At 48.9% G+C, this 21,615-nt stretch overlaps 1 long non-coding RNA gene across 1 annotated transcript in view; it reads left to right on the forward strand.

The window, feature by feature from the left end:
- The window catches only part of LOC143943028 (uncharacterized), a 37,814-nt gene extending 20,680 nt beyond the window's left edge, over positions 1-17,134 (forward strand). Inside the window, exons 2-3 of the long non-coding RNA XR_013264871.1 lie at positions 16,642-16,720; positions 16,833-17,134. This is a non-coding gene — a long non-coding RNA (uncharacterized LOC143943028). The remainder of the gene's footprint in view (positions 1-16,641; positions 16,721-16,832) is intronic.
- Positions 17,135-21,615: the final 4,481 nt, after the last annotated feature.

Below are 21,615 nucleotides of genomic sequence, written 5' to 3' on the forward strand. Positions count from 1 at the left end.
CATACAGCGCTGACAGCAGCTCCGTGACATACAGCGCTGACAGCAGCTCCGTGACATACAGCGCTGACAGCAGCTCCGTGACATACAGCACTGACAGCAGCTCCGTGACATACAGCGCTGACAGCAGCTCCGTGACATACAGCGCTGACAGCAGCACCGTGACATACAGCGCTGACAGCAGCTCCGTGACATACAGCGCTGACAGCAGCTCCGTGACATACAGCGCTGACAGCAGCTCCGTGACATACAGCGCTGACAGCAGCTCCGTGACATACAGCGCTGACAGCAGCTCCGTGACATACAGCGCTGACAGCAGCTCCGTGACATACAGCGCTGACAGCAGCTCCGTGACATACAGCGCTGACAGCAGCTCCGTGACATACAGCGCTGACAGCAGCTCCGTGACATACAGCGCTGACAGCAGCTCCGTGACATACAGCGCTGACAGCAGCACCGTAAGCAGCCCCAGGAGGAAGTCAGCACAGCACAGGGATGGTGTGATCCCCTCATAATAAGAACCCCCAGGAGGAAGTCAGCACAGCACAGGGATGGTGGGAGCCCCTCATAATAAGAACACCCAGGAGGAAGTCAGCACAGCACAGGGATGGTGGGAACCCCTCATAATAAGCAGCCCCAGTAGAAATATGACACCGCTCAACCTCTTCAAAGAGGAGGGTAGGGGCATATAGTACGGTGTGCTTTTTTGGGTCAGGGAAGTGAGCCAAATGAATTAAGAAGGTCTGTGTGCTTGATTCCAAAAATTGTTTATAGACATATACATGGTCTACTGATCACATGTGTTGAATTCCTCCGAGATCCATGCCTCATTCATTTTTAGAAATGTGAGGTAGTTAACACTGTGGTGAGCTAGGCGAGTACGCTTATCGGTCACAATCCCCCCTGCTGCGCTGAACGTCCTTTCGGACAGGACACTGGATGAGGGGCAAGCCAACAGTTCGATTGCAAATTGGGCAAGCTCTGGCCAGAGGTCAAGCCTGCCCACCCAGTAGTCTAGGGGTTCATCACTCCTCAGAGCGTCCACATCGGCCGTTAACCCAATGTAGTCGGACACCTGACGGTCTAGGCGTTCCCTGATGCTGGATCCGGATGACACCTGTCGATGGGTCGGCTGAAAGAATGACCTCATATCCGAAGTCACCAACACATCTTCAAACCGGCCTCTTCTTGCAGGCGCTGTTGGATTGGTACCCGCAAATCCTTCTCTGGGAGTGGGAATTGCTCCTCTGCCAGCGCACGCAAAAGCAGAATGCAGCATTTCTCGAAGCAAGGCCTGGAAGTGCTGCATTCTGACAGCCCTCTGCGACGGCGGTAACATTTCCGCCATTTTGTGTTTGTACCGGGGGTCTAAGTACGTTGCCACCCAGTACTGGTCCTTGACCCTCATGCTTTTTATACGGGGGTCCCTATTAAAACACTGGAGCATGAAGGCCCCCATTTGCACTAAAGTGGAAGCGGTGTGGTGGCCTGGCTCCTGCTCATCATCCAGGATAATGTCGTCCTCTTCATTCTCCTCTCCCCATCCTCGCACAACAGGGATCCCAGAAAGGTTTAAAGCATGCTCTTCTTGCTCCTGCTCATCCGCCCCGGCACCATCCTCCTCTGACTCCTCATCAGACTCCTGTTGTTGACTTGTCTCAGATAGAGTAGCCCCCCCTGGGAATTCATCCAGCATTGCGACTTCCTCATCTTCCCGCTCCTGCTCCTCCACAGCCTGATCAATGACACGACGCAATGCACGCTCCAGAAAGAAGGCATAAGGTACCATGTCACTGATGGCGCCATGGCTGCGACTGACCAGTTTGGTGATCTCCTCAAATGGCCGCAGAAGTCTGCATGTGTCGCGCATGAGCAGCCACTGGCGCGGTGAAAAAAAACCCAGCTCCCCAGAACCGTTTCTTTCGCAGAGTTCATACAGGTAGACGTTAACTGCACGTTTCTGCTGGAGCAGCCTATCAAGCATATAGAAGGTTGAGTTCCATCGCGTCGGGCAATCGCAAATAAGACGTCTGACCGGCAGATGGTGTCGCCGCTGAATGTCAGCAAGGCGAGCCATGGCCGTGTAAGATCTTCTGAAATGGGCCGAGATTTTCCTTGCCTGCCGCAAGATGTCCTGGACCCCAGGGTATTTGACAAGGAATCGCTGCACGACCAAGTTTAAGACGTGTGCCATGCACGGCACGTGCGTGATTTTGCCCTGTTTCAATGCGCTAAGCAGATTGGCACCGTTGTCACACACCACTTTACCAACTGTCAAATTGAGCGGTGTTAGCCACTCATCTGCCTGTGAACGCAAAGCTGAAAGGAGTGCCGGGCCAGTGTGGCTCTTTGCTTCCAGGCACAACAGACGCAGCACGGCATGGCAACGTCTCACCTGGCATGTGGAATAGGTTCTGGGGAGCTTGGGCGGTGCAGTGGAAGAGACGCTAGCAGCGGAAAAGGAGGAGGCAGCTGAGGAGGAGAGGGAGGAGGATGGAGTAGGAGGAGGAGAAGAAGAGTCAGGCCTGCATGCAATCCGTGGCGGTAAAACCAAATCTACACGGGTGCCACGGGTTACATGCTTGACGGCCGTCAGAAGGTTCACCCAGTGGGCAGTAAAACTGATATACCTTCCCTGCCCGTGTTTGCTAGACCACGTGTCTGTGGTCAGATGTATCTTGGCACCGACACTGTGTGCCAGAGATACATTCACTTGCCGCTGAACATGGCCATATAGCTCTGGGATGCCCTTCTCTGAGAAATACTTCCTTCCTGGGACCTTCCATTGTGGTGTTCCAATGGCCACAAATTTGCGAAAGGCCTCCGAGTCCACCAGTTTATATGGCAGTAGTTGGCGGGCTATGAGTTCTGACAAGCCAGCCGCCAACCGTTGGGCAAGAGGGTTATCCGGCGTCATCATTTTTTTACGCTCAAACATTAGGCCCACGGAAGCCTGCCTTTTTGCAGAAAAATGTGAGCTTGGCGTGATGGAAGGTGGAGTGGAGGACAATTGTGAGGAGAGAGGAGAAGGAGAAGTAGAAGACGAGGCTGGACGGTGAGAGCCTGCAGTGTGGCTTTGTGTGTTCCGTTGCTCCCACTGGGCTCGGTGATGGCTGCTCATGTGCCTTCTTAAGGCGGTCGTCCCTAGGTGAGTATTGGGCTTACCGCGACTAACGCGTTGACTGCAAAGATTGCAGATGGCAACGCTATTGTCAGCAGCGGACACGTTAAAAAAAGCCCACACTGCGGAGCCATGTGCCGGTGTCCTGGGAGCGCCAGATGTGACCGTACATGGTCGATGACTCGCTCCTGATACATTTGCAGTCTGCTTTGTCCCTGCTGTGCAATGTAAGTCATTGCTGCTTCTCCTCCCTATCTGCTGGTCCATATCTCCCTCTGAACTCCCCTCCTCTTCCTCTCTTGTGGGCACCCACGTGACATCACTAGACACGTCATCATCAACGTCACCTTCCCCACCGCTATAAGTAGAGTAGGCAGCAACACCGGGGACCAACCTCCTCCTTGGGCTGATCTGGGTACTGGCGTCAGACTGCTGAGTAGCGCTTGTTGCTACCTCCTCTTCCTGATCCAATACCAAGAGTGGCTGCGCATCAGAAATGTCCTCTTGATATGGATCGGAAAATAATTCCAGTGACTCAAGCGGAAGGTATGTGGTGGTGGTGGTGGTGGTCGTGTTGTTGGTGGTAGTGTCTTTGGGGGTGCACATAGCAGAGAGTGAAGAAGAGGGTGCAGATCGAGAGGATGAGGAGGGTGCAGAAGAGTAAGGCTGAGCGAGCCACTCAACCAAGTCTGGTGCATCCTTTAAAGTAATTGAACGCACCTTCTGCAACTTCCCACTTTGGCTCAAGCCTGTTGCTCCTGCCCTACCCCTACCACCCCTGCGGAAGGGCCTGCCTCTTCCTCTGCATGTCATTTTTTAAATGACCCTGTGACAAAACTCTTAGTCCCTATACCGCTGAAGGACTGCTGCAGTATAGGTGAGCGGTCAGCAGTGGTGCACGTCAACCCTATCTATTGTGGACCTATAGCGGTCCTTACAGAACAGCAGACTGTACCGCACTCAAGCCTATGTACCGTAGCACCCTATACCAAGTTACCAGTCCTTATAAGAACTTTTGTGGACCAAGCAGGTTGTGTATTAGTGTTTAGCAGACTGTACGTCAGTCCCTATACCGCTGAAGGACTGCTGCAGTATAGGGCAGCGGTCAGCAGTGGTGCACGTCAACCCTATCTATTGTGGACCGATAGCGGTCCTTACAGAACAGCAGACTGTACCGCACTCAAGCCTATGTACCGTAGCACCCTATACCAAGTTACCAGTCCTTATAAGAACTTTTGTGGACCAAGCAGGTTGTGTATTAGTGTTTAGCAGACTGTACGTCAGTCCCTATACCGCTGAAGGACTGCTGCAGTATAGGGCAGCGGTCAGCAGTGGTGCACGTCAACCCTATCTATTGTGGACCGATAGCGGTCCTTACAGAACAGCAGACTGTACCGCACTCAAGCCTATGTACCGTAGCACCCTATACCAAGTTACCAGTCCTTATAAGAACTTTTGTGGAACAAGCAGGTTGTGTGTTAGTGATTAGCAGACTGTACGTCAGTCCCTATACCGCTGAAGGACTGCTGCAGTATAGGTGAGCGGTCAGCAGTGGTGCACGTCAACCCTATCTATTGTGGACCGATAGCGGTCCTTACAGAACAGCAGACTGTACCGCACTCAAGCCTATGTACCGTAGCACCCTATACCAAGTTACCAGTCCTTATAAGAACTTTTGTGGAACAAGCAGGTTGTGTGTTAGTGATTAGCAGACTGTACGTCAGTCCCTATACCGCTGAAGGACTGCTGCAGTATAGGTGAGCGGTCAGCAGTGGTGCACGTCAACCCTATCTATTGTGGACCGATAGCGGTCCTTACAGAACAGCAGACTGTACCGCACTCAAGCCTATGTACCGTAGCACCCTATACCAAGTTACCAGTCCTTATAAGAACTTTTGTGGACCAAGCAGGTTGTGTATTAGTGTTTAGCAGACTGTACGTCAGTCCCTATACCGCTGAAGGACTGCTGCAGTATAGGGCAGCGGTCAGCAGTGGTGCACGTCAACCCTATCTATTGTGGACCGATAGCGGTCCTTACAGAACAGCAGACTGTACCGCACTCAAGCCTATGTACCGTAGCACCCTATACCAAGTTACCAGTCCTTATAAGAACTTTTGTGGAACAAGCAGGTTGTGTGTTAGTGATTAGCAGACTGTACGTCAGTCCCTATACCGCTGAAGGACTGCTGCAGTATAGGGCAGCGGTCAGCAGTGGTGCACGTCAACCCTATCTATTGTGGACCGATAGCGGTCCTTACAGAACAGCAGACTGTACCGCACTCAAGCCTATGTACCGTAGCACCCTATACCAAGTTACCAGTCCTTATAAGAACTTTTGTGGAACAAGCAGGTTGTGTGTTAGTGATTAGCAGACTGTACGTCAGTCCCTATACCGCTGAAGGACTGCTGCAGTATAGGTGAGCGGTCAGCAGTGGTGCACGTCAACCCTATCTATTGTGGACCGATAGCGGTCCTTACAGAACAGCAGACTGTACCGCACTCAAGCCTATGTACCGTAGCACCCTATACCAAGTTACCAGTCCTTATAAGAACTTTTGTGGACCAAGCAGGTTGTGTATTAGTGTTTAGCAGACTGTACGTCAGTCCCTATACCGCTGAAGGACTGCTGCAGTATAGGGCAGCGGTCAGCAGTGGTGCACGTCAACCCTATCTATTGTGGACCGATAGCGGTCCTTACAGAACAGCAGACTGTACCGCACTCAAGCCTATGTACCGTAGCACCCTATACCAAGTTACCAGTCCTTATAAGAACTTTTGTGGACCAAGCAGGTTGTGTATTAGTGTTTAGCAGACTGTACGTCAGTCCCTATACCGCTGAAGGACTGCTGCAGTATAGGGCAGCGGTCAGCAGTGGTGCACGTCAACCCTATCTATTGTGGACCGATAGCGGTCCTTACAGAACAGCAGACTGTACCGCACTCAAGCCTATGTACCGTAGCACCCTATACCAAGTTACCAGTCCTTATAAGAACTTTTGTGGACCAAGCAGGTTGTGTATTAGTGTTTAGCAGACTGTACGTCAGTCCCTATACCGCTGAAGGACTGCTGCAGTATAGGGCAGCGGTCAGCAGTGGTGCACGTCAACCCTATCTATTGTGGACCGATAGCGGTCCTTACAGAACAGCAGACTGTACCGCACTCAAGCCTATGTACCGTAGCACCCTATACCAAGTTACCAGTCCTTATAAGAACTTTTGTGGAACAAGCAGGTTGTGTGTTAGTGATTAGCAGACTGTACGTCAGTCCCTATACCGCTGAAGGACTGCTGCAGTATAGGTGAGCGGTCAGCAGTGGTGCACGTCAACCCTATCTATTGTGGACCGATAGCGGTCCTTACAGAACAGCAGACTGTACCGCACTCAAGCCTATGTACCGTAGCACCCTATACCAAGTTACCAGTCCTTATAAGAACTTTTGTGGACCAAGCAGGTTGTGTATTAGTGTTTAGCAGACTGTACGTCAGTCCCTATACCGCTGAAGGACTGCTGCAGTATAGGGCAGCGGTCAGCAGTGGTGCACGTCAACCCTATCTATTGTGGACCGATAGCGGTCCTTACAGAACAGCAGACTGTACCGCACTCAAGCCTATGTACCGTAGCACCCTATACCAAGTTACCAGTCCTTATAAGAACTTTTGTGGACCAAGCAGGTTGTGTGTTAGTGTTTAGCAGACTGTACGTCAGTCCCTATACCGCTGAAGGACTGCTGCAGTATAGGGCAGCGGTCAGCAGTGGTGCACGTCAACCCTATCTATTGTGGACCGATAGCGGTCCTTACAGAACAGCAGACTGTACCGCACTCAAGCCTATGTACCGTAGCACCCTATACCAAGTTACCAGTCCTTATAAGAACTTTTGTGGAACAAGCAGGTTGTGTGTTAGTGATTAGCAGACTGTACGTCAGTCCCTATACCGCTGAAGGACTGCTGCAGTATAGGTGAGCGGTCAGCAGTGGTGCACGTCAACCCTATCTATTGTGGACCGATAGCGGTCCTTACAGAACAGCAGACTGTACCGCACTCAAGCCTATGTACCGTAGCACCCTATACCAAGTTACCAGTCCTTATAAGAACTTTTGTGGACCAAGCAGGTTGTGTATTAGTGTTTAGCAGACTGTACGTCAGTCCCTATACCGCTGAAGGACTGCTGCAGTATAGGGCAGCGGTCAGCAGTGGTGCACGTCAACCCTATCTATTGTGGACCGATAGCGGTCCTTACAGAACAGCAGACTGTACCGCACTCAAGCCTATGTACCGTAGCACCCTATACCAAGTTACCAGTCCTTATAAGAACTTTTGTGGACCAAGCAGGTTGTGTATTAGTGTTTAGCAGACTGTACGTCAGTCCCTATACCGCTGAAGGACTGCTGCAGTATAGGGCAGCGGTCAGCAGTGGTGCACGTCAACCCTATCTATTGTGGACCGATAGCGGTCCTTACAGAACAGCAGACTGTACCGCACTCAAGCCTATGTACCGTAGCACCCTATACCAAGTTACCAGTCCTTATAAGAACTTTTGTGGAACAAGCAGGTTGTGTGTTAGTGATTAGCAGACTGTACGTCAGTCCCTATACCGCTGAAGGACTGCTGCAGTATAGGGCAGCGGTCAGCAGTGGTGCACGTCAACCCTATCTATTGTGGACCGATAGCGGTCCTTACAGAACAGCAGACTGTACCGCACTCAAGCCTATGTACCGTAGCACCCTATACCAAGTTACCAGTCCTTATAAGAACTTTTGTGGAACAAGTGAGTTGTGAATGTTTAGCAGACTGCAGCAGAAGGGCAGCAGTCAAGTATAATATCCTTTCTATATTTGGAAGAAAGAATATTATACATGTACAAGCCTATTACTGTACCACTGATACCAGTCCTGAAAAGAACCTTTGTGGAACTAATAATAACAGCAAGTCTTTAAAATTACCCTCACTGCCTGACAACACTGCTTCCTTCCTGTCCCTATACAAATTGGCAAAAAAAGAGAACGATTAGTGGTTACTGGAACAGCTCTTTTGTGGACCTTGATAGTAACAGCTAATGATGATGATGATGATGATGATGATGAAAGACTAATCTGGCTGTCCCTGTAGCATACACCGTCCTTTCCCTTTCTCTAAACTAACAAAAGACACTCAGGCTGCTGCAAGAATCAGCAGCACAGCAAACCTATCAACACCTAACACCTATACCAGTCCTGAAAAGAACTTTTGTGTACCAAATAGCTAGTGGTTTATCTCTCCCTACTCCACACAGGAACCTGTCCCTATCTTAACAGAAGAAAGAATGTAAAATGGCCACCGGATCGGGTGTATTTATAGGTTAGGGGGAATGTACAAGTGTCCATGTGCTGTCATGTCTCAATTGGCTGTCCTGTATCACATGATAAACGTGTCACCAAAGGTTAAAGTTCTTGTATACATTAAACACGTAAGTCCGCCGCGGCGAACGACGGAAAAAGGCGTTCGAACGTGCGGACCGCGAATGTCGGAAATTCGCCGCGAAACGACCGCCGGGCGAACCGTTCGGCCATCACTACTACTGATGTCTGTGTCAGTGTGCCAGGCCAGCAGCCACCCCATACTGATCGGAGAGTGGGTCTGTGATGGAATGTCTCCCAGCTCTGCAGGACTGGTAAGTACAGCTCTCCCTGCCCTGGTGCCCGACCTCCCAGGGAGCAGCTGGGCATTCCCTGGGAGGTCGATTCGGGGGTCCCTTACCTTCCTCTCTTCTCTCCCTGTCCCTATCTTCCCCCCCCCCTCCCTGTGGGGGATGTTGCATGGGCTGCTGAGCAGTGTGTGTGCCATAGACAGGGGCTCTCTGGGGGGCTCTCACCTGGTGGGGAATGCGCTGGCTGGCTGTGCCCTGAATGTGTGTGGGTCTCTCCCTGGAGGTGTCTGGAGGCTGTGACTGTTGATCGCTGTAGCGCAGTTCAGCGCCATTTTCTCTGCCTGTTTGCCTCACTGTCCCTCATGATATACAGTGTTCAGCTGCCATCTTTGGTGGGGCAAGGAGCAGCATGCTTCCCTGTAGTTCGGAGGCCATTCTCCCTCCTTTATACTGGACACTCAGCAGCCATTTTCTTGAAGCCTGAACACGTTTTTGATCAGTTTCAGCGCCATTTGCAGCAGCTCTTGACAGCGCAGTGTGATCTCCTATGCACCTGGGAGCTGACACAGGCACTACTAGCTGGACAGCGCAGAACCAGTCAGGGTAGTGAGTCCTGTGGGAAAGAGGCCCTCAGCCAGCAGCAGTTAGGAGGGTGGGACCATCACTGTCCTAAGTCCCCATCAGGTGGCAAACAGGGTAGGGTCAGCATGGCTACAGAAACTGGTGTTTCTTCCCCAAAAATCCAGGCAATTGCAACCGGTTTGCCTGCAGACTGTGCAGTGCCTGTGGGCGCTTTGTCGGCGGTCCTCAATTCGTTCGTTGCCAAGATGGAGGCGGTGTGTGGGCGCAAAGATGGTAAAAAATGGCCCCTGCCCCCCTGTCCTCCGGGGAGAGCTCTGAAGCAGACTCTGGCCCTGCTGAGACTGGTGACCCCTGGCATCGTTTCAGATGACTCTGACCAGGACTGATTGGATGGCGATGATGAGTCCCCGTCTGGGTCCGTGTGTGACAAATCGCTTGTTGGAGCACTTATCACAGCTGTGCGTGATACCCTGAAGATTCAGGAGCCAGCAGATCCCTCTGTTGATGTAGCGGTCCTTTTGGGTCCCGTAAGCCAGCCCGTTCATCTAAGGTGTTCCCGTATCTGACTTATTTTGATAAGTTAATTTAAAAGGAATGAGGTTGACCACAACGGACCTTTTCGGTCCCCAAATACATGGCGGTGCGTTACCCCTTTGAGGAAAGCCTGCTCAAAAAATGAGGCTCCTCCTGTCGTGGACCTCCCAGTATCCAGGTTAAACAAAGTAACCACGATCCTGGTAGAGGGGACTCCTGTATTTAAGGACCCCGGGGACAGGAAGGCCGAGGCAGTGGCTCGTTCCTTGTTTACGGTTGTGGGGTCAACCATGCGACCAGTACTGGCATCCGCACTTGTGTCGCAACCACTAACCGAGTGGGCAAAACTGTTGCACCGCGAATTGGGAGAACAGGGTTCTCCTGTCTGCGTAGAATTAGCAGACCAACTAGTGCAAGGCCTGAAGTACATTTGTCACATGGCCCTGGATACCCTCCCTCTGTTATCCAGGGCTTCAGTGTCAGCAGTGGTGCTGAGGCACCTGATTTGGTTAAAATGCTGGTCTGCTGACCAGGCATCCAAAAAAGCCCTGACGGATCTTCCTTGGCGACCAGCTCTTTGGAGCCTCTTTGGATGACATTATTAAAAATGCCACAGGTGGTAAGAGTACACTACTCCCACAGGCCAGGAAGGCTAAGGAGCCACGCATTAGGCAAGGGCCCTCTTTCTCCACTCACAAATGGCTTTTTCATCCACCGGGGCTTCAACCAATCATCCCCAGCCCGTCAGGACGACCTCTGAAGGACCAAAGCGTCCCTGGAACGCAAAAAGTGCAAAAAGCAAAAGTGCTACCACATGAAGGTTTGCCCCACCCGCAACATGGATGGAGGGTCGACCTTCAGGAGTTTGCAGCCCGGTGCGCCTCTCGGCTGTCCGACCAATGGGTCTGCGATCTGATTTCCTCAGGCTACAAGATGGAGTTCCCCTCTTTGCCACAAAACGGATTATTTTCCTCCAGCATACCCGTATTCTTGGCTCGCCGGGAGGCCATTTTGGGGGCGGTAAGGGACCTGCTGAGTTGCAGGGTGATAGTACCTGTTTCCGGACTCGGAATGTTTCCAGGGGTTCTACTCAAACCTGTTTGTAGTCCCCAAAAAGGAAAGGGTACATCCACTCTTGGACCTTAAAGCCCTCAATTACTTTGTGAAAGTACAGAGGTTCAGAATGGAATCAGTTCACTCAGTAGTCGCTGCACTCCATCATGGGGACTCCCTGGCATCCTTAGACATCCAGGATGCATATCTACACATACCCATATGCCTCCGGCATCAGAAGTTTCTGCGATTTGCAGTCGGGGAAGCCCACTACCAGTTTGTGGCTCTCCCTTTTGGTTTGGCATCAGCCCCCCGAGTCTTTACCAAGGTATTGGCTCCTGTTTTGGCGTTGCATGGCAATGCGGGATCGCGATCGCGGGATACCTAGACGATCTCCTTCTGAGAGCATTTTCCGCCTCAGAGTTAGAGGATGTTGCGATCACCATGCAGACCCTGCAGGATTTTCGGTAGCTGTTGAACCAAAAAAAGTCGGTGGTCGTACCGACTCAGCGTTTTGGGGTACCTAGGCTTGCTCCTGGACTCCATGGAAGCGAGAGTGTTTCTCCCTTCAACTGTTGATGAACCGCAGGTGGTAGTCGCTATGCTTCTGCATGGGAGTCCTGGGACTCATGGTGGCCTGCTTCGAGGCAGTACCGTATGCCCAGTTTCACACCAGAGTCCTGCGGAAGGAGATTTTGACAAAATGGGACAAATCTCCGTTGTCCCTGGATCGGCAGATTCAGGTGAGCCAGTTAGTCAGGGATTCGCTGATCTAGAGGCTGAAATCCCTGACACTTCGGTCCGGGAAGTCGTTCCTACCTCTGAAGTGGACAGTGATCACAATGGACGCCAGCCTATCCTAGGCCTCTGGTCGGTGGAGGAATCCAAGTTGCCAATTAATCTGCTCGAACTGAGAGAGATCAGGCTATGCCACTCCACATGGTCGATAAGACTTTGAGGGCGTCCGATCAGGATCCAGTCAGACAACGCCACGGCGGTGGCATATGTCAATCACCAAGGAGGAACAAGAAGCTCGGCCTCCGCATGGGAGGTCGCTCACATCCTTCAGTGGGCAGAGTGACATGTACCGGCCCTGTCGGCCATTTACATCCCAGGAGTGGAGAACTGGCAGGTGGACTATCTAAGTCGCCAGATGCTGGACCCAGGAGAATGGGCGTTGCATCCGGAGGTGTTCAGGCTGCTGTGCCTGCGATGGGGCACACCAGACGTGTATCTTCTGGCCTCCCATCTCAATCGGAAGGTGCCGAGATTCGTGTCCAGGATAAGAGATCCTTGGGCAGACGCATCAGACGCGCTGGTGACTCCGTGGGATCAGTACCAGCTGATCTATGCCTTTCCTCCGCTAAAACGGTTACCACGTCTGCTCCGCAGAGTGGAGACCGAAGGGATCCCAGTAATACTGATTTCTCCTTCTGTCTTAAGGTCCGATTCTCCATCCTGCTTTACCATTGCTGGCTTTAACGCCATGGCTATTGAGAACCAGGTGTTGAGGAACCGGGGTCTTTTTCGAACTCAGTGATCCCAATTATGCTGAGATCACGGAAATCTTCTCGGAAGATATATCATCGTACCTGGAAGGCCTACATCTCCATGTGTGAGGAGAAAGGATGGCATCCGCTCTCCTTTTCTATATCCAGGATCCTGCTGTTTCTACAGCAAGGAGTAGACCAAAAATTGGCTTTAAGCACCATTAAAGGACAAATATCAGTTTTGGCTGCCTTTTTTTTTTTTCAGCGACTCCTGGTGTCTCACTCTCTAGTGAGCACTTTTGTTCAAGGGGTCCGACATGTAGTTCCTCCGGTGCATCCACAGTTACCCCCGTGGGATCTGAACCTGGTGTTATCGGCACTTCAGAAACCGGCATTTGAAAATATCAGAGATTCCCCCGTTGACTCTTTCCCAGAAAGTGGTCTTTCTAGTGGCCATCGCCTCGGCCAGGAGGGTTTCGGAACTGGCGGCCTTGTCTTGCAAGTCGCCCTATCTGGTTATCCACAAGAATAAGGCGGTGTTGCGTCCGCAACCTTCTTTTTTGCTGAAGGTGGTTTTGGCGTTCCACATCAATGAAGACATTGTGTTACCATCTCTGTCCTAATCCGGCACATCCTAAGGAGGTGGCCCTTGCCCTGGATGTGGTTCGGGCTCTGAGGGTGTATTTGTCTGCAACGGCTCTCTTTCGGAAGTCAGACTCTGTTTGTTTCGGTGGCTGGTCCGAAAAAAGGTATGGCGGTCTCGGCCACCATTTCCAGGTGGATCAGACAGATTGTAGTACAGGCCTAGGCCTTGAAGGGGCAGATGCCCCCCTTCCTGGTCACGGCCCACTCCACAAGGGCAATCGGAACGTCTTGGGCCTTCCGACATCAAGCGCCTGTCGCTCAAGTGTGTAAAGCGGCGACTTGGTCGTCTGTTCACACTTTTACAAAATTCTACAAGGTAGATGTCAGTGCATTGGCTGATGCCTGTTTTTGGCTGCAAAGTTTTGCAGGTGGCTGTATAATTGCAATTGCACATACATTTTTTTTTACTTTTTTGGGGGGAAAAACACAGTACTATTAAGTAAATGCACTGTTGCATTTGTTACCGCAGATCTGGAGCGGTTTGAGGGTAGTGCCTCTCTGTTGAGGAGCACCCTGTTTTTTTGTGGGTGAAAGTTTTTAGTTATTCCCACTCACTGTCATTTTTTGTGGGTAAAGTTTATACTAGTTCCCACATACCATGGTGGATGAAGTTTTTTTTTTTTTTTTTTTTTTTTTTTTTTTTTTTATGCTGTTTTTCCCACCCCTCATTTTGGCACTGCTTGGGGATGTCCTAATGGTCTAAAGAGAGGAGCTGTTCAGTCGGTGAATATAAGAGAAAATAGGATTTTTCTGTACTCACCATAAAATCCTTTTCTCTGTAATTCACCAACTGACATAGCACCCACCCCTCTTTTTAATTACGTTATACTGCTTGTTGACGTACTGAAGCTGCAAGGCAGGCTGAGGGGTTGTTACCTAAGGGACCGCCCCTTGGGCGAAACTAGTTCTGAGTTTTTTATTACATGTTAACATGTTATGCCTAGTTCTCCCCATAAAGGTGGCATAACAACCCAATGGTCTAAAGAGAGGAGCTGTGTCAGTCGGTGAATTACAGAGAAAAGGATTTTACGCGGAGTACAAAAAATCCTATTTTCTCTGAGTCTGGAGTCAACGAGGATGGCAAACGTGATCAACTTCTCCAGCTCAATGGGTATATCTCGGGCTGCTATCTCATCCCTGATGGTATCCAAGAGACCATGAAAAAAAGCAGCCATGAGGGCCTCGTTGTTCCACGCAACCTCTGCTGCCGGAGTACAGAATTCAATGGCGTAGTCGGCAACAGTTCTCACACTCTGTTCGATGGATATGAGGCACTTGGCAGCAGAAGTGGAGCATGCAGAAACATCAAATACCCTTTTCAACTAAACCACAAACTCAGGGTAACTCAAGACAACAGGTTTTTGCATCTCCCATAGCCTTACCCAGGCCAAGGCTCTCTCAGAAAGCAAAGATATCACAAAACCTACTTTCCTTCTGTCTGTGGAAATTACCTGGGGCAGCATCTTAAAGTATAACTCATTCTGGTTGAGAAAACCTCTGCATTAGACTGGATCACCCCCAAATCACTGGGGAAGGGGAGCAGAACCAGACATACCTCTTATAGAGGTAATACTCGAGGTGGGTGCCTGCACAGAGACTGGAGCAGCAGCAGGGTCAGCCTGCAACATAGGTTGTATTGGGGCGGCTACAGTAGGAGATTCCAGGTAAGCCGTGTGACTCAGGAGCGTTTGTAATGCCATGGCGAACTGATTCATGTGGTGATATCCAGTTCATCCAATCTGGAAAAGATATTACCAACAAGTGGATTGACTGCATCTTCTGAATTCATGGCCTTTGCCTACTGTCAGAAACCATGAAAGCAGGCCGAGACAGAAGTACAGTTAAATCACACTTGTTTAACCACTTGCCGCCTGCCCTATAACAGAAACACGGCGGCAAAGTGGTTTCAAAATCCTGACCGGACGTCATATGACGTGATCAGGGTTTAAAGCCAATGCGCGCCCCCGGGGGCGCGCATTGTGGCGATCGTTGTTGCGGGCTGTCAGTCTGACACCCCGCAACTACGATCTCGGTAAAGAGTCTCCAACGGAAACTCTTTACCACATGATCAGCCGTGTCTAATTACGGCTGATCACAGTGTAAATAGGAAGAGCCGGTGATCGGCTTTTCCTCACTTGCGTCTGTCAGACACGAGTAGAGGAGAGCCAATCGGCTGCTACTCACAGAGGGGGTCTGTGCTGATCGATTATCAGCGCAGCCCCCCCCCCCAGGATGCCCACACTGGACCACCAGGGACGCCACCAGATCACCAGGGATGCCCAGCACAAGGTATGCCACCCTAGACCACCAGGGATTCCAGCCAGTGCCTACAATGGATGCCAGTGCCCACAATGGGCATTACTGATTGGCATGCATTATATTTTGGCACTGATTGGCATCCATCAGTACAGTATATTACAATACAGTGCCGCCTATCAGTGCCCATCTGTGCCGCCTATCCATGCCAATCTGTGCCGCCTATCTGTGCCGCCTATCCATGCCTATCTGTGCCGCCTATCCATGCCTATCTGTGCCGCCTATCCATGCCTATCTGTGCCGCCTATCCATGCCTATCTGTGCCGCCTATCCATGCCAATCTGTGCCGCCTATCCATGCCAATCTGTGCCGCCTATCCATGCCGCCTATCAATGCCACCTATCCGTGCCGTCTATCCATGCCAATCTGTGCCGCCTATCCATGCCAATCTGTGCCACCTATCAGTGTCCATCAATATCAGTGTCCAGTGTCCATCAATGCCACCTCATCAGTGCCACTTCATTGGTGCCACCTCATCAGTGCCCATCAGTTTTGCCCCATCAGTGAAGGAGAAAACATACATATATATATATAATACATTTTTTTTTTTTATTTGTTTAGAAAAAAATAAAAACCGTAGAGATGATCAAATACCACGAAAAGAAAGCTCTATTTGTGGGAAAAAATTATAAAAATTAAATTTGGGTACAGTGTAGCATGACCACGCAATTGTCATTCAAGGTGCGACAGCTCTGAAAGCTCAAAATTGGTCTGGGCAGGAAGGTGTTTAAGTGCCCGGTATTGAAGTGATTAATAAAAGTAAAAAGAACAAACGTAGTCAAAACATAGCCAAAGTTCAGTAACCGGAATGGACAGTCAGCCAAGCCAGAAGTCAGGGATCAGTGTAGTGGAACAGCAAGCAGGATCTGGAGCCAGAAGGGATGTCGGCAAAGCAAATCTTGATCAGGATTGCAGGAGAGTTTCTGTGATGTGACCAAGGCAAAGTCAGAGCTCCTCTGGACTGGACGGCTTAAGTAGGCAGGGCTGACGAACAGGATCATCAACAGCCGAGTAACTGTGGAGAGAGATGGGAGCTGGCAATTAGCTGACAGCTGAGCGGCCAGCTCAGAGAAGGAAGGGCTGAGCCCAGCCCTGACACTTTTCTACATCAGTAACCGGTAATTACATGGTTATTCTTTTACTGTTTATACTTTATTTTTGTCATCCATACCTGTTTTTATAGTTTTCTTTTTCTCTTTTATATCTCTGATTTGCTCTTTCCTCCTCACACATTATTTTCTTGGGGATCATGTTTATGCACCTGGTCCCTCTACTGCAGGTCCCATCTACAGCTCCCGGTACAGACAATTTGGACAGCCTCTGACTCCTCGTCCCCCATTTTCCAGACTTATTTCAATGTAAGTACTCATAGGAATGTGTAACTCTCTCCTTTCTTTTTGTACATATCCTCCCCGTTGAGGGGTACAACATTGGATCATATTGGTCTACTCATGTTTTGTTTTTTTATAGATTTGTGTGCACCTTCCCTTGAAGAGTGGTATTATCCACAAAATGTGTCGGGATAATTTTGCACTTATTCTCATGCAGATGCCCCTACTCAATACATTATCTGGAGTTCTCCATCTACCATGTAATTTTAAGTGTTTTTACTACATCCAGGATTCGTTCCATACCACATAGTGGTTGGCTGGTTGCTACTGTTTGTTTCTATATATGGTCTGTAATATGTGATTGACAATTTTATGAATTGCTACATGCATCATGTAATTTTGTCATGTTCCTTGTTTCACCAATAAACACATGTTTTTTGATATTTACTCATCTTCTAACCATGTGTACTCACCTAATTTAAAGTCCCAACCCCCCCCCCCCTTCTTTATGCAGACTTAGGGATGGAGACATGTGACCCATATGTCTCATTTAAAGTCCCAAACTCCCCCTTTTTAGTTTGGATCCAAATAACAGGTAGGCAGCTAACATTTTCAAAGGAAGGGTTTAGGAATGTCAGATGGCCTATTTTCTCAGCACAGGATCAATGACAATGATCTACTGTCTGGGACAGAAGAATTAATTATTTTTTTAGTAATTTTTTTTTTGCTATGGGCAATGTCCTCTTTTAATAATAATTGTTAACGGTAAAAATTCACAGCCAGGTGATAAGGAAACCTCAGGGACCATGCATCAAAAGTACGCTCCCCTCCTGTGACCCCACTCATTGGAAATCATGGACCCTCAGCTTTGCAACCCGGGGGTCAAACAGTGCTTGATGGGGTTGTGATGAATTAAAACCAGAACTTGGAGAGGCTTTGACGCGTTTTAGCCCTCCTCCACTGCATCATCAAGGACATGATGATGCCCTGGAGGAGGGGCGAAACGCATTTCCGGTTTACGTACCAGTGATGCAACTTGCGGTGTCCGTGGAACGCACGCCGCCGATGTGAACACACTAATACACTGATGCCTGTTTTTCTCATCTGCCCGCGAGTGGCGTTTGTCAATGTGCAGTTCTTTAGTGCTGGCAGTACTTCACTGTCATATTTCTTTCCTTTTCTATATATGTGATCCTCTGCGGTCCATATGGAAACTGTTTGTGGTATCCTTACCATCCTTTTTACTCCAATCATCTGGAAAAGCCTCTTCAAGTTCTGGTCTTAATTCATCACAACCCCATCAAGCGCTGTTTGACCCCCGGACTGCAAAGCGGAGGGTCCATGATTTCCGGTGAGTGGGATCACAGGAGGGGAGCGTACTTTTGATGCATGGTTTCCTTATAACCTGGCTGTGAATTTTTTACTGTTAACAATTATTATTAATTTTTATTGTCACCAACAATCGTTTACTTATTTGATGTATCACTATTGCACTGTATATTGTTTAAATCACTCCACTAGCGCTGTTAATATTTGTTCACTTATCCCATAAGGTTTTAGCACCTTTGCTAATAGCAGCTGTGGGTTTCACATTTTAATATTTCACTCTTTATTCAATTAGCGCTAGATTTAGTTTGTTTCATAAATGTCCTCTTTTGTTTCAGTTCCATCTTTTAGCTCCATTATTCACCAATCAGCCTCAGTGAGTCATGTGACAAAAGTCTTACAGCACTCTTGCAATCTGAGTGATGACAAAATTACCTTCAAATATGTGACACTGTTGACATTGCCGTGCTGACATCACCGCAAACACACATATATGACCTTCTGTTAGGAGGAAAGATAAAACTCTCCTGAACTTAGCAGAAACTTTATTAAGGCAGCATTGCTGTATCTGCAAACGTTTCCAGCTCATGAATGTTGTGCTTCACTTGCTCAATGTCCAGCACAAGGGCTCCCTGTGACACAGAACACTGAGGACTGTGTAGTATGGGGCCCCTGAGGTTGGCACGGCGACTTTTCTGGGGCACTGCACAGGCAGTAGAGGTACTGTACATACCACAAGGGTGCAATGAATGCCTTCAGCTGTTTGTTCTGGTAGCAGTAACCTATTACCAATACATGAAATAACATTTTTACATGTTAAAGCAGTTGAATAGTTTGTGTCTTGAAAACTATGCAGACATGGAGCTAGTAGTATCATATACAATTTTGTAACTTTGTTATTTTATTATGTTGAATTTTTAGGTACTGCTTATATAGTATACAGATGTTTCCTGTTATGTGAACACAAGAATATTTAAAACAAGAAAAGTGTCATCAGCATACAGAATCACACACAGCAGAGAAGACTCACAATAGAGAAGGCTAGATACAGAACATATAGGTAGGGTGGGTGCAAATTTATTCAAAGTGATATTAAAGAAATTTTTTTTTTTTTGTTAAAGCAGAGACGAGGCTAAAATCAAACTAGGTGCACAAGCCCATAACCCCCCAGCCGCTTCCCCCCCCCTGTCATATTTGGATATCTTTTTTTTTTTTTTTTTTGGAGCGTTTTGTACCAACACCTACACCCCCGCAGCGAGGTACATCATCTCCGGATTTGCATCCCCCCTCCTCCTGCCTTCTGGGACCTGTGTGTGTCCATCCCAGAAGACGAAGGGCCATTCAAAAAGTGCAGCTCGACTCGTGCATGCTCAGTAGGAAATGCCTGCACCTGTGCAGATAGAATCTGCTTCAGGGGCCAACATTGCGGGAATCCCTGGACAGGTAAGTGTCCTTATATTAAAAGTCAGCAGCTACATTATTTGTAGGCTGGAACTCCGTTAAAAAATATGTTATTTTTATACTTGCCTGTTTTGATGGTTCCATGAATGCCACTAACGCAGATGGGCAACACACACTGGTGGTAAATTGTCCACTTCCCTAATTGCAGTTCTATACCAGTTTATACTCAATTGATGGTTCACATCAGTCACTTCACTAGTTAAGGTGCTGTTTGTCCTTTCTTCTGGAGGTGTTGAGGAAGTGGCTTCTTGCAAGCCTTATAGTGCTGGATTCCATTTTGAGAGGACGGATCATGGCGCTTTCTAGATTTCCAACTTCTTTTAAATTTCTGGTTATAGGATTTTTGTTCTAAATTCCATCTTTTAGTGAGTAAATAATCACCCTGAGGAAGACCATAACTGTATGGTTCAAAACACATTGGGGTATCAATGTGGCTGGCATTCTGCAATGTAAACTTTTGCTCCACTGTGTTAATATCGCTATATATTATGGAATTATGGAATGTGTTTTGTATTGTATAACCAGAGCTCAAATTTTAACCAATACATGTTATTGTCAGGAAGGGCTTGCTAGAAACAGTAGTTCTGTGCAAGCTGGTGCGCGATTGCTGGTGCGTATGCATGAGTATGCACGGGAGGGCGATCCTTGCTCCAGGCGGGCTACTTAAATTCAGCTGACACACTGAAGATTTGCTCTCAAATCTACAGCGTTCCCTGAGTAATACCTGCTAATCTTCATTCATTCCTGTGTTTACCCGGCTTGCCTTTGACTACCCTTGCTATCAGCCTGCATCTGACCCCTGCTTGACCTCGACCTTGTATCTGTCTTATCCACTGGTTCCTCTGTGCCTGCCTGTTACTGACCCTGCTTGTTCAGTGACTCTGCTCCTGCCTCTGCATCTGCTCCAGTACTACCTGTCTGCGTATGGACCCGACTTACCTGACATTCCTGTGTTCCAGCCCTTTGAACCTCCTCTCTGCCTGCCTGCCTCATCATCCAGTGTCTGGCACCCTGACATGAGCCTGCTCCAGCCTGCTGATCCCCTTCCACAGTGCCATCCGGAACTCCAGACCTACTTTTCAGTTGTTGATCCTGCCAGGCACTCGTGCTACTCTGCACTCCCACACCTCCTGTCCACTCTACTATGGGCCTTGAGTCAGAGACATAAGAGAGGCCTTCCTTTGCTCATCTACTAGGTGTGTGACAGTTATTGAAATGTATTCTGGCACAATAAAGAACTTTTATCAATAGTTATCCCTTCCTGATCAACTTAATTTGCTGATAAAAACACTTGGGGGAACAATCCCATATTACAATATTAATTATATTGTACAGAGTGGTTACCTCTTCTTTGGCAGTCCCTCACCGGTGCTATCTGCTGTTTTTTCTGGGTGGCATCTCAGCAAACCAGGTGTTAAGGGGGGCACCCATGCTAATATGCTTCTGAGCTGGACTTTGTGCATCCATAGACACACACAGTGCTGGTAATCCATGGCCCTTACTCACTCCTCACAGGAGTTCAACAGTTTGACTGACAGCAGCAGGAGTCTGTTTCCTGTTGCTCTTAGAGTCTTCTATGAGACCATTCACACTGACCCAAACAGTAAAATGCAGTCCTTTCATAGTACCGGACAATACATGAATCCAGGAGGCGGCTGAACAAAATGATACCAAGCTTAATGTTGCACGCGTTTTGGCTCCTCATCTACCAGGGCATTTTAAATTTACCTTGGTAGACAAGTAATTTAATAGAGTCTATTTATTGTATACACTGTACATTAGGAGTGCCAAACCTTTTAAAGAGAGAGGGCCACTTAAGCAACTCTGTAACCGGTCGAGGGCCACAATCAGCGGAGCAAGCAATGACAGTTCCGTGTGCACTCTGCATATGCAGAGTGCACACGGACACATCCCACTCTATTCTATAGGCCCTTCGATCCGCCCAGACTGCGGAGACGGATCTTCTTTTTTTTTTGTGGATCGGATTGAAGGTAGAGGGGTGTAAATGGACACAAGTTGGCCTGAAATTGTGAAAGAGGACTAAAGCCTCGTACATGCGATCGGATTGTTGGCCAACAAAACTGTGGCATTTTGTCTGAAGGGTGTTGGCCCAAACATACACACGGCCACACAAT

Source organism: Lithobates pipiens, unplaced genomic scaffold, assembly GCF_037356315.1.
Source record: "Lithobates pipiens isolate NorthernLeopardFrog02 unplaced genomic scaffold, aLitPip1_a1.2 Scaffold_30, whole genome shotgun sequence".
Taxonomy (NCBI): Eukaryota; Metazoa; Chordata; class Amphibia; order Anura; family Ranidae; genus Lithobates; species Lithobates pipiens.